Raw genomic sequence first — 12,508 nt, forward strand, 5'->3', positions numbered from 1 at the left:
AGCCCCCTGATCTACGGCCTGAGAGACGATGCTGTTGGGCCCTTATTCCTCTACTATGTCAGGTGTGGACTGATCTACGGCCTGAGAGACGATGCTGTTGGGCCCTTATTCCTCTACTCTTCCTTTATAAATCAAGTGCCTTGTATTGATACTTATCTTGTATGAAACAGGTGCTTATGTAAGCAGGAACATGGCTTTTCTGTGTGTGTGTAACCTATATTATTTGGTGCTGACACCACCTAGTCTGCATATAAAGAGAAGGAACCTTTTGTCCATGTTTGGGAGAGCTCAGAGGTGATGAGGGTCGAACTGTGCTTGGTCGAACCTGTGTAATTTGACATTCATGCATTACAGGAAGCGCATTTGGGATGTCACAAAAGGACTTTTAGTTGAGCGTGGCTATTCTTGTTGACATTAGAAACATTTATGGTGTCAGAGTTAGATAAATATTAAGTATATAAACCCTGTGCAATGTTTATGAAATTGCTTTACTTTTATATTTGTGCTGTGATTGAGTCCGATTGCAATTGTTAATGAATAAATATATTGATATTGATACAGGTAAGTACAACTCCGGTGTCCTGAGATAACTTGGGGGAATTTTCACCTAACACATGAACGTATGTACATACTCTGTCGCTCACTTACTTACATTACAAACAGACTGTTCCCTAAAACACAACATCACATATGAACACACCCAATCTGCTTTTCTCTGCATAATGTTACGCTAAAATTGTTGATTCCTCTTCTACTTGTTTGGTAATAAAGTTTAATTCTAACACATTCACGGTGGTCCTGATGCGTCCTAGTTTCAAGCACACCAGGTCATCGCAGTCTTCCACTTTCATTATAGGTATAGCCATTTAAATAAATGAGTCCTTTAGCAGGACAGGGACCCAAAGCACACTTCTGAAAACATCCAAATGAGCTGAACTAAACTGTTCTAAAGTGTCCAGCCTAAAACCCATTGAACTTACGTGGAGAGATCAGAACACATGTGGAGAGATTGGACAACAGCAGTTGGAAAAAGGCTCCATTCAAATTTAAGACAACTAGATCAGTTTACACAAAAAGGAAAGGCAACACTGACAGTCAGGTAGAAATCTCTATGAAGTCTGAACGAGTGGAATGATTCCCCATCACGTTCACCCATCACAGGGCCCATGACCTTACTCCTCCAGGAGGGGGCAGCAGAGACACACAGCCATAAGCACTTGGAAGGGTGAGATTTCAGCAACACATACTCACACAGGGGCGATCTTTCCTACCAAAGACATAGAATGACTTCTATTCTATGTCTATGTTTCCTACAGTTGGTGTAGGCGGTCGCCTAGGGCGCCACTCAGAGGGGAGCGCAAAAAGCTTAAGCTCGCCTAGAGCGCCAAATGAGTTAGGGCCGGCCCTGTACACACACACACACACGAATGTGCACGTGCACACACAAACACACAATAAAGATCAGAGGCCACGGACAGGTGAACTGACTGCTCTTCCCTCTCTGTGGCAGGCTACCACAGCACTCAATCCCACCTGTATTGCTTACATGTCAAATGTGCTTGATGTCATAAACCTAGCAATCTTTAGCTTTTTGTCAGACCTCTGAACTATTCAAGATTCTTATTATATCTGTGATTCTCATAAACACATTAAGATAAAGATAAGAATGCTCCATCAGCTCTTTATTTTTCCTCTCACCAATGAAATTATAGATTAATTTTGTTGTAGCGAATTTACAAAAACTTAGAGATAATATTCAATCAGAGTCAGAAGTCCGGACTCCGGTAAACTGAAGTTTTATTCAATCCTGCAGACAGATCATCCAAATATGAGAGTGGGGGTCCGTGGGGCAACTCTGAATCTAAGAGCCGATGCATTGTCTTTTTATACTCATAATTCGTCAGTTTATGCAAGTCATGGACCTCACACCTTATCTAAAATGACCCAATCAGAATATTCCCTCATATTTCCACATATTTTATCCACGCTTTAGCCAATCAGAATATTCTCGCTGGCCTGTTGCGAGGGGGGTTTTGCTTTTGGGGGAGATAGATCTCCTACCAATTTTCTTGGTTATCACATTGAAAGGCTTTGTCTGTGTATATGGTTGTGTGCGTATGTGTGTATATGTATGGTTGTGTGTGTATGTGTGTATATGTATGGTTGTGTGCGTATGTGTGTATTTGTGTGATTGTGTTTGCATGTGTGTATGTGTGTGTGAATCTGTGTATGTGTGTATGTGTGTGTGAATCTGTGTGTAATTGAGTGTATGTGTGAATGTGTATATGGGTGTGTGGGTGTATGTGTGTATGTGTAAGTGTATATCTGTATGTTTGTGTATGTGTAAGTGTGTGTGGGTGTGGGCCTGAATGAGTGACCCCTTCCTGACTGCTTTGTTATTTTCCACTGGCCTGCACCTGCACCCTGGCCTTCATGCTCGACCTTAGGTGATACCCATCCCTGCACACAGGAGTCATTCAGACCATGCATTTGCAGGTTGCATTAGTCTGACTGAAAGAGAATAACATGTTGTTGGTCTGTGTGCACGTCTGTTTGTGTGTGTGAGACATATAGATAGAGAAAGAGAGAGAGAGTGAGAGAGAGATCATTTAAATCAGCTGTTGTTAAAGATCGGTGGCAAGGTCACATACACAATCAGCAACAGTGTCTCTGCTCCCATTTTAAAATGCTTGCCTTTTATTAGGGCACACGATGTCTCAAACTTTTATCATGCAGTTCTTGACAAATTCTCCCTTGGTAAAGTGTCGGGCTTTTTAAGTGGCGAGTGTGACATACCAGCAGCCACGGCAGGCCAACTCTGATAGACATTACATATTATATACACCGTGGCCTATTCAAATCAATGGAACATTTGCAACATTCAGAGGAGCTGCCGGGGCAGATGAAATCGCTTGGTGGGCCGGATCTTGAGTTTGGCGTATGTGGTCTAGTATGTTTAAAAAAGACTTAATCTCCTCTCTGGCTGTGTATATAACTCCTCATAGTAACTCTGGAATGTTCTTTCTCTATCCTCCGGCTCTGTTATCAATTGGTTCGTAAGGGGGTCCCTAATTTTATTGATTTAACTAGCCGCAATTTGCTTACGGGTCCGTTTTGCCAATAATTTTAATAAACGAATATGATATATTCTGCTCTCTTAGACGTAAAAGCCCATAGTCTGCTCTGCTCTGCTCTCTTAGACGTAAAGGCCCATAGTCTGCTTTCTTAGACGTAATGACATATAGTCTGCTCTCTTAGACGTTAAGGCCCATAGTCTGCTCTCTAGATGTTGAAAGCATTCTGTAGTGAGGACACATGCAAGCAGACGGTTCGTAGCCAGCATGATCAACCATGCAGCAGACTTTCTCGGGCTCTGTAGGTATTCTTTCACACTTGGCAGGAAAGAGATTTAAAAAGTGACAACATTACAGGTAAAGTGTATTTGAATGATGTGTTACTATTACGTAAGCATGTATCGAATAGGCCACCAGGATGAGGTCAAGGAAGAGGTTGTGGTAGAGGTAGAGGGGCCCCTGTCAGGGGATGTGGCATTCGTGTAAGATGCTCAAATGAAATTAGGGCAAGAGTCATTGATCTATAGTGAATCATGACCACCATGAGAGAGGCTGGCCAAAGGGTTCTTTCAAACCTGAGCTGTCATACAGTGGCATCAATTGTTTGTACGTTCAGCAATGACAATGACACTTTGCTGGCCTTCACAGTCAATATACTGTAATGTATTGTGTTTCACTGTATTTGCACTCTTGGCAAAAACAATTTCTATACTTTTGTAAAGTATGTTGTCACAATACAGTTTTTCTCAATCGTTTTCAGGCATTTAGCGAATCATGGGTCAACTTCATCTAATGCTCACATCTTCTTTGCACAGCAAGAGTCTTCTCTGGCGAATGGGTTAACCATTTCTCATTGCTTTCACACAAATTTCTTCGAGTTTTAACAGACTTTTCAAAACAGTTAACACACTTCTCACAGAAAGACACAAAACCTAATTGAATAACCATGTCAACACATTGCAGACACTTAGTAGCAGCCTACTGGCACTGCTCTCTATATTCTAAATATCGTCAGCACCTGTGTGAGCTCTCTGTGCAAAACTAATCAAGCAGTTCTCAACCTCTAAAAAAGGGTCAATAGATTGAAGTTGATACCAAGCATGTATCGAATAGGCCACCACCAACAACCTCATGATGAGGACAAGGAAGAGGTTGTGGTAGAGGTAGAGGGGCCCCTGTCAGGGGATGTGGCATTTGTGTAAGATGCTCAAATGAAATTAGGGCATGAGTCATTGATCCATAGTGAATCATGACCACCATGAGAGAGGCTGGCCAAAGGGTTTTTTCAAACCTGAGCTTTCATACTGTGGCATCAATTGTTTGTACGTTCAGCAATGACACTTTGCTGGCCTTCACAGTCAATATAATGTATTGTGTTTCACTGTATTTGCACTCTTGGCAACAACAATTTTTATACTTTTCTAAAGTATGTTCTCACAATACAATGTATACTGTAGTTTCACTGAAGTTATTTACAACATATACGGCCGAATTCTGATTACTTTACGTATATTTACAGTATTTACAGCCTATTGCACTATTTTTACAGAATCAACACACTGGCCCACACTGGTGGCAGAGGGAGATTGTGCACTGCAGAACAGAGTTGACCTTTTCACTGTATATTGTACATTTTGACGTACAGAATATACATGTAATGTGGGAAAAGGACTGCAATACTGTAAATATTTGTGTCAGAATCTTTGCCATTTTGTGCACAGTAGAACAAATGTTACGTAATCAATAGTGTTGACAGGTCCTTGTTTAGAATGTATGATATAATGTTTAGCAATACAAAAACAGAACTACAATATTTTACTGTATACACATTTTCAGATTTCGAATACTTTCTGACAGTATATTCCCTAAGTAAGAGTGCGAGGTACAAAACCCAAATTGTAGTACGTTGTCAGTGGTAAAATAGTCAATACTGTGAGGGTGTTGCACAAAAGTTGAAGTGATGGTTTCATAGGTTGATATTGAAAGCTGTATTTTGAGTTTTGCTATCCATTGTTAAATAAATGAGAAAACATACATTTTCAATTGAGCACAAATTGTAGGTTTTGAAGGAAATGTTTGGTTTTGATGGGTGTGTGATACTTTTTTGAGAAGGTAGTGTCATTCTGCAAACATTATATAGTGTTTTGGTCATTTCAGCTTCTGTTAAGGGCTGTGTGTGAGCTGTTTTGAAAAAGTAAACAGTGAATGGAAAAATCCGCCAAAGCGATTGAGAAAAACTGTAAAATGTATACTATAGTTTCACTAAAGTTATTTACAACATATACAGTCGAATTCTGATTACTTAAATTTACAGTATTTACAGCCTATTGCACTATTTTTACAGAATCAACACACTGGCCCAAACTGGTGGCAGGGGGAGATTGTTCACTGCAGAACACTGCAGAGTTGACCTTTTCACTGTATATTGAAACCTGTCATTTTGATGTACAGAATATACATGTAATGTGGAAACTGGACTGCAATACTGTAAAAATCTTGTGTCAGAATCTTTGCCATTTTGTGCACAGTAGAACAAATGTTACGTAATCAATGGTGTTGACAGGTCCTTGTTTAGAATATATGATATAGTGTTTTACTGTATACAAATTTTCAGGTTTCGAATACTTTCTGACAGTATATTGCTTAAGCAAGAGTGCTCAAACCCAAATTGTAGTACGTTGTCAGTGGTAAAATAGTCAATACTGGGAAGTGATGCTTTCATAGGTTGATATTGACAGCTGTATTTTGAGTTTTGCTATCCATTGTTAAATAAATGAGAAAACATACATTTTCAATTGAGCCCAAATTTTAGGTTTTGAAGGAAATGTTTGGTTTTGATGGGTGTGTGATAAGTTTTTGAGAAGGTAGTGTCATTCTGCAAACATCATACAGTGTTTTGGTCATTTCAGCTTCTGTTACGGGCTGTGTGTGAGCTGTTTTGAAAACGTAAACAGTGAATGAAAAAAATCGGCAAAACGATTGAGAAAAACTGTAATCAAGGGGGAGATTCACACATCCGATCACCAATCACACAGTAAGTTTAGTTAGCTGACAGGTCCTATCCAGGAGTATAAATGCTTCCATCAAATATCTAGAGCTTGACCAAGTTCAGTACAATTTATGAACATGGAAGCACCTGGCCAGGGAAACAACCAAGGGCAACTGCCTGTTAGAGGAAGAGGAGGAAGAAAAAGAGGAGCAACGGCGAATGTCCCAGGCCAGCGCGGGGGCAACATCACCATGTGTGATGCCATTTTAGAGAATAGTGTAGTCACCCACATTCCCAGCCTTGGCCCATACAATACCCAGAAGCTCCAGGTTGTGTTGTTAGTGTAGGCTATACATCATTTTAGTTTTGATGTGCTTATTGTATGACAGTATATTGTGCTGTACGCATTTTCTGATACTGTTACCACAATGTATGGCAATAACTGTAACAATTTCCATGGTAGTATGAGTGCAGTATGAGTGCTACCTTGTAGGCTACGCTTGAATTGTTCTTTTTTCTGTTTGATACACAATGTATTCTGGAAAGAAAACAGGAAACATTCAGTGTCAAAGGACTGAGCCAAGATTGAAATGTGCACTTGAGGGATATTTCTATGGTCCACTGCCATACTGACAAAACATCTAAACGTTTTGACCTGCAGAGTTTAAACAATGTCAAAGGGACTTTTCATTTTGGGGGCACTGACTATTAGTATGAGAAAAGGAATTAGTTTTAATTGATGAGTTGTCTGTTTTGAGAGAGATATGACCTTTTGCAGGTGTGCCAAAGTGTTTTGATAAACCATCTAGGTTATTTTGACAAATATATTTAAAGCTTGGAGAATGTCCTTTTCTTTTCGGGAAGGAACTTTTCATTTTGGGGGCATTGACTATTTTTATGAAAAAATGATTTGGTTTTGAAGCTTGACTTAACTGTTTTGGGTGAGATATGACCTTTTGAAGGTGATCTATGTAGTTGTGCTGAACCATATAGGCTATTTTGCCAAATGCACTAAGAGCTTTGAGAATGTAATTTCGGTTTCGATAAATTGCCCAAAGCAATGGATAAAATCTGTAATATAAGATAGTAAAATTCCAGACAGTTGTTGCTCGGTTGGCTGTTTAAATCAGCGAGGAGACAAGCCCGGATTTAGTTTTTATCGCATTTAAAACCCGCCCACGTTGCTGCCTGTCAAGTCAGTCAGCCAGTGCTTTATGGCAATAAGCCAACTCATTTTAAGCAGCACAACAGAGTTTTTGGCTTGGAGCTCCCCCTAGTGGCTAAACCTAGCAAAACCTGTTGAAACTTGCTTTACTTGCTTCGTCTTAGCTTACTGAATCAGAACATGCCAGCCATTTTGAGTGAGGCTCATAGGCAGATATCCCAGTACACGGTCAGGTTGTGAGATTGTTTTCCTCCTCTCTCCCAGCGGTGCAGAAGGGATTTTTTAACTGGGGGGGGGGGGGGGGGGGGGGGGAACGACGCTAACAACCCCCAATTAAGCTGTGCAGAGTTACTAACTGATGATTGTCGCCTTACGTAGGGAGAGTGGTGGGGACGGATCAGGGTCACTATGAATCCCCCTCCCCAGTGCTATCTGCGCCCCTGCTCTAACACACTCTTTCTCTGGGGGAGTCGCTTAATGACAAAGAGCAAAGAGTAGTCCATCCTTTTTTACCGAATGCTTCGCTATTACTTTATAACATTTTGCAGTCATTTGTACAGGAAGCCTATATACTGCCCATCCTTCGCAGTGAGCGCAAGGTTTACAGTAAAGTCTAGTAGCTTCAGATTGAAGAAGATACTGCCCCCTTGTGGAAGTTAACAGATGTACAACCACGGCAAGTTCAGACAGATGTGTTTTACAATTACGCAAAGTTTAAAAAGCCATACCTCGAATGTAACCCTTACAATTAAAAAACCTTAACTAAAATCCTTTGTAAAATTTTGCAAACACCGAGATACATAATTTCTTTCCTCCTTAAAATTGAGCAAACATTGAGAAATATTCTTTATTTCCTTTCTCTGTCAAAAATTAAGAAAAGGTCTGCTATTTGAAAAAGAGTAAAACATGGTCACCAGTTTACGTCCATCCAATGCAAACTCCTTTTTCACAAGAGCACTCTGATTTTAATTAGATGACCAATACAAACTAGAAAATGCATTTCCTGAAGGAAATACCAGTGCATGAAATGCAAAAGTTAGGAAAGGAAGAAGAAAAGAAAGAAGAGTGAAAGAAGGAAAGAAGAAAGGAAAGAAGAGTGAAGAAAGGAGAGAAGAGAGGATGAAGGAAAGAAGAGTGAAAGAAGGAAAGAAGAAAAGAAAGAAGAGTGAAGAAAGGAAAGAGGAGTGGAAGACGAAAAGAAACAAGAGTGAAGAAAGGAAAGAAGAGTGAAAGAAGGAAATAATAGTTGAAGGAAAGAAGAAAAGGAAAGAAGAGTGAAAGAAGGAAAGAAAAAAGGAGAGTGAAGGAAAGAAAAGTGAAAGAAGGAAAGAAGAGTGGAAGAAGGAAAGAAGAGTGAAAGAGAAAAAGAGTGAAAATATTGAAAAAAGGAGATAAAAATGGAGTGAAGAAGAGAGATTGAGTGTGAGAGAAAGTAGACTGAGAGGGATAGAGAGAAAGATGGAGAGATGGAGAGAAAAAAAGTAGAGAATGAAAGGTGTCTTAATGTTCCTACACTGTAAAAAAAAAAAAAAAAAAGTTGGGTGAACTCAAAATTTTAAGGCAACAAACTTCAGTAAAATTTGAAGGCAACAAACTTCAGTAAAATTTTAAGTTTTGCTTTTGAGTTTGCTCAACTCTGAATTCTGATTTTGGTCAACTCAAGAGTAAGTTCTACTAACTCATAATTTTACATTGTAATAACATTTAATCCTTACTTGTGCCAACTCTCCCCTAAGTTGTACTTACTTATTATTTAACATTGTAATAACATTTAATCCTTACTTGTGCTAACTCTCCCCTAAATTGTACTTACTTATTATTTAACATTGTAATAACTTTTAATCCTTACTTCTGCTAACTCTCCCCTAAATTGTACTAACTTATTATTTAACGTTGTAATAACTTTTAATCCTCACTTCAGCTAACTGTCCTGTAAATTGTAGTAATTTATAATTTTACATTGTAATGAGTTCTTATACAGAATTCACTTTAAATGGGTTTAGTTAGTATAGCAGAATAATTTAAGAGGAATTTAAAATCGCACACTGCAATAGTTTATAATGTCACTCAACTTTATAATTTATAACCAGGAACTTCTAATCAAATGTATAGATAATTACAGACGCAACATATACATTCAAAACATTTGTTTTATTTATACTGTATCAAATCCCTTCCAAAAGGGGCAAGTAAATGCAAACTATCGAGACCATGTAACATGTTTCAGAAAAACCAACCAAAAAAAAAATGTTTCAGAAAAAACTAAACAAAATAAGATGCAAAATAAATGTAAAGTGGGAGATCGAGATACACAACAGTTGATTAATTAACATGGAGTTGGATGGACAGAAGGGAACAATTCCAGATCCAAGTAAATGTAAAGTGGGAGATCGAGAATACACAACAGTTGATTAATTAACATGGTGTTGGATGGACAGAAGGGAACAATTCCAGATCCAACACTTTACTTCACTGAAGAAGTTTGTTTTTTAGGGATCTGACCGTTGCAGAGAGGTCCGACCCCAGTTCCATTATGACCTTTTGGACAGTTTCAAAGGTGTATTTCAAATCCTTTGGGTAACTAAGGTTTAATGTATAGATCAGTCCAACAAGGTAGGCAAATGCAGTTGGCAGGTAAGGGAGATCTTGGAGGACAATCTCTTCTTCCAACACAAGAGCAACATTCCTGACACTTTTAGAGACTGCTCTGCTATCATCCTCCAACACAGTGAGGATACCCACAATGAGGCCTTTCGTCTGTCCCTCTTCTGGGTCAGTGTCCTTGTGTTGACAGACAGAAAACACCAAAACATGAATTGCAAGACATTAGTAATTAAAATACTGTGAATCAGAATAAGCTCTTAATCTAAAATAACTCAAAATATTGTATAAACATTTTTTTTCCAAATAGAATTAATTATGAGTTTGACATATTAACTATTTCCATCCCATACACCACAATCAAAAATGTAACCCTCATACACACATCATATGACATCAATTAGGCTACATCAAGTCAAGGGCAGGACAGTGAAACTACAGAAGACACTCTGGACATGGTTAGGGAACCAGGAGGACAGAGAGGTTATGGTTGAAGACAACGCTAAATACAGCACTATAAATACAGTATAATAACATATTTACAATTTCTATTCATAGCCACTCACAGTTCCTGAAGAGCTTCTCCTGACTCTCACGGAGATACAAGGGAAGGCCCTTTAAAGCTGCAGTTTGTCTATGTGCAGTGATGTCAGATGTCTGAAACAAGAGTTGCATGAAACATTACAAGATGTAATTGACATATAAGAAGTAGAGTAAACATGCAGGCAGCTGTCCTTTTCAATATCCAAAATGATTGCTACGATTACGATTGCTCACTGTGAAGGTATATCCACTGGAGGTGCTTTTTGTGTCACTGACAGGCTCATATCATTATCAGTGTCTGACAACATTATGAAAAGGCTCCCCACAGAGCAATGTCTTTTTGTTTTTAAGATTACAATACCCTTTGTTAAACAAGAAAAAGCCGCTATCACCTCGATTTGAAAACTGAATCAAAAACGTCTAAAAATGACCCATATATTCCACAATTCACACTACATGGACAAAGATGTAAACAGTGTTGTTGGACTGATCATTAACTTCACTGGAGCAATTCCAAGAACGCGATTGGATAACAACGACAAAACGTCACGATTATCGGACCCAAAGTGTAGCTGCCCTCTCCATTTGCCTCGGGAATAAAGTTATCGATAACGACTTAATAAGCAATAACTGCAAGTGGCAACAATTTTTGTCTAAACGTGAATACAAACGTAGAACATATTTACAAAAACATGGCTTCTCCATATCCAGGGAACGTTAAAATGCACGAAATCGCACCTCGGCCCACCACCTATTAGGGGAAGCCAAGCTTTAAAGAAATCGCCACTGGTCGTAAGTGTGAACTAGCCAGGTAACAAACTACACACGATGGCAGACAATGCTAATATTTGTATGATGTACGCAAAAAATGAGCTCCCCCTCTTTGAAAGATCAGCAGCTGCCACTGGTGGGGCAGGCAGAACCGAGCAGCAACCTGTCGCTGGCCCCGCTCTCTCTCTGTCCCTACTAAACCAGCCTGCTCACCTGCTACCTGGAGCAGAGACGGAGCATGACTACCACTGTGTAGTAACACTACACTTCTGAAAGATGGCATAAAATGTCAGCTAATGTTGCAACCACAATTTTGAGTTAGCATTAATACCATAATGTCTTTTTTGTATCTGTAACAAGCTGGCAAACACGAATTAAAGCAGCACAACGGATCAATAGCTATACGCTAGCTATATGCTATCAGCTAAAACTGACGAAATCTCTTGAAATGTGCTGACTTTGACATTATTACAAACTAGTTATTCAACAACTGTCCTTACACAGTCAAGCAAGTGCAACACAAGACAAAGCAAGATGGCAAATAAGCTTACTAGTTCAGCAGACAGTGGAAAGTTGGGCGGCAAAACTACAAAACGAAGTTATGTGCCTATAGACCCTGCATAGCAATGGCGCGGATGCAATTCTCCATATTAAGAGTCATTGTAGCGCCCCAATTTTTTTCAAGCTGTTATTTTTAGGTTAAACTGATTATCCTAACCCTAATCATGACGTATAATTGTTGCATTGTGTTACTTTAACACAATACCAACAGTCAGAAGATAACATGCCTGTCCTGTTTGAATAGGTTGCCTGACTGATGCTAGCTTTCTCTAATGACTGAAAAGCTTTGTGTAAATGTCTAGGTCGCTTTCTCCATTAAACGACGTACAACATAGGCCTACTGCACAACACAACTCAGAATAAAATTCGCGCATCATTTTAATTTAATTAAAGGTTGATTTAAAACGTACCTGTTTGGACTCCAGCAAGAGGCAGCAGCACAGCCAGAATGAGACTTCAATTGTAAAGTGCCAACGGACAGTTGGCTATTTGGCGCAGCTGTCAGTAAAGCACAGGTGCAAGCCAGTTTAAAGACCCTATTATGACGTCATAATGGCCCAATGTAAGTCAATGGGAACATTTCGATTCGTTTTTATTTAATATCTTAAAAAGTATAAAGTTTAGAAAAGTGAAAAATACATAGCATAAGTGTCGTTTACAAGACCTACGCGACAAAGTTTGAATGAAGTTTCTACGTTAAGCGGTTCGGGCTGAATTAATCGCAGAAAAAGGTAACAAGAATAAGAAGAAGAAGAAGAAGAAGAAGAAGAAGAAGCCTAGGAATAACAATACAGGGCATTTCAT

The sequence above is a fragment of the Sprattus sprattus genome, assembly GCF_963457725.1.
Source record: "Sprattus sprattus genome assembly, contig: scaffold_56, whole genome shotgun sequence".
NCBI lineage: Eukaryota > Metazoa > Chordata > Actinopteri > Clupeiformes > Clupeidae > Sprattus > Sprattus sprattus.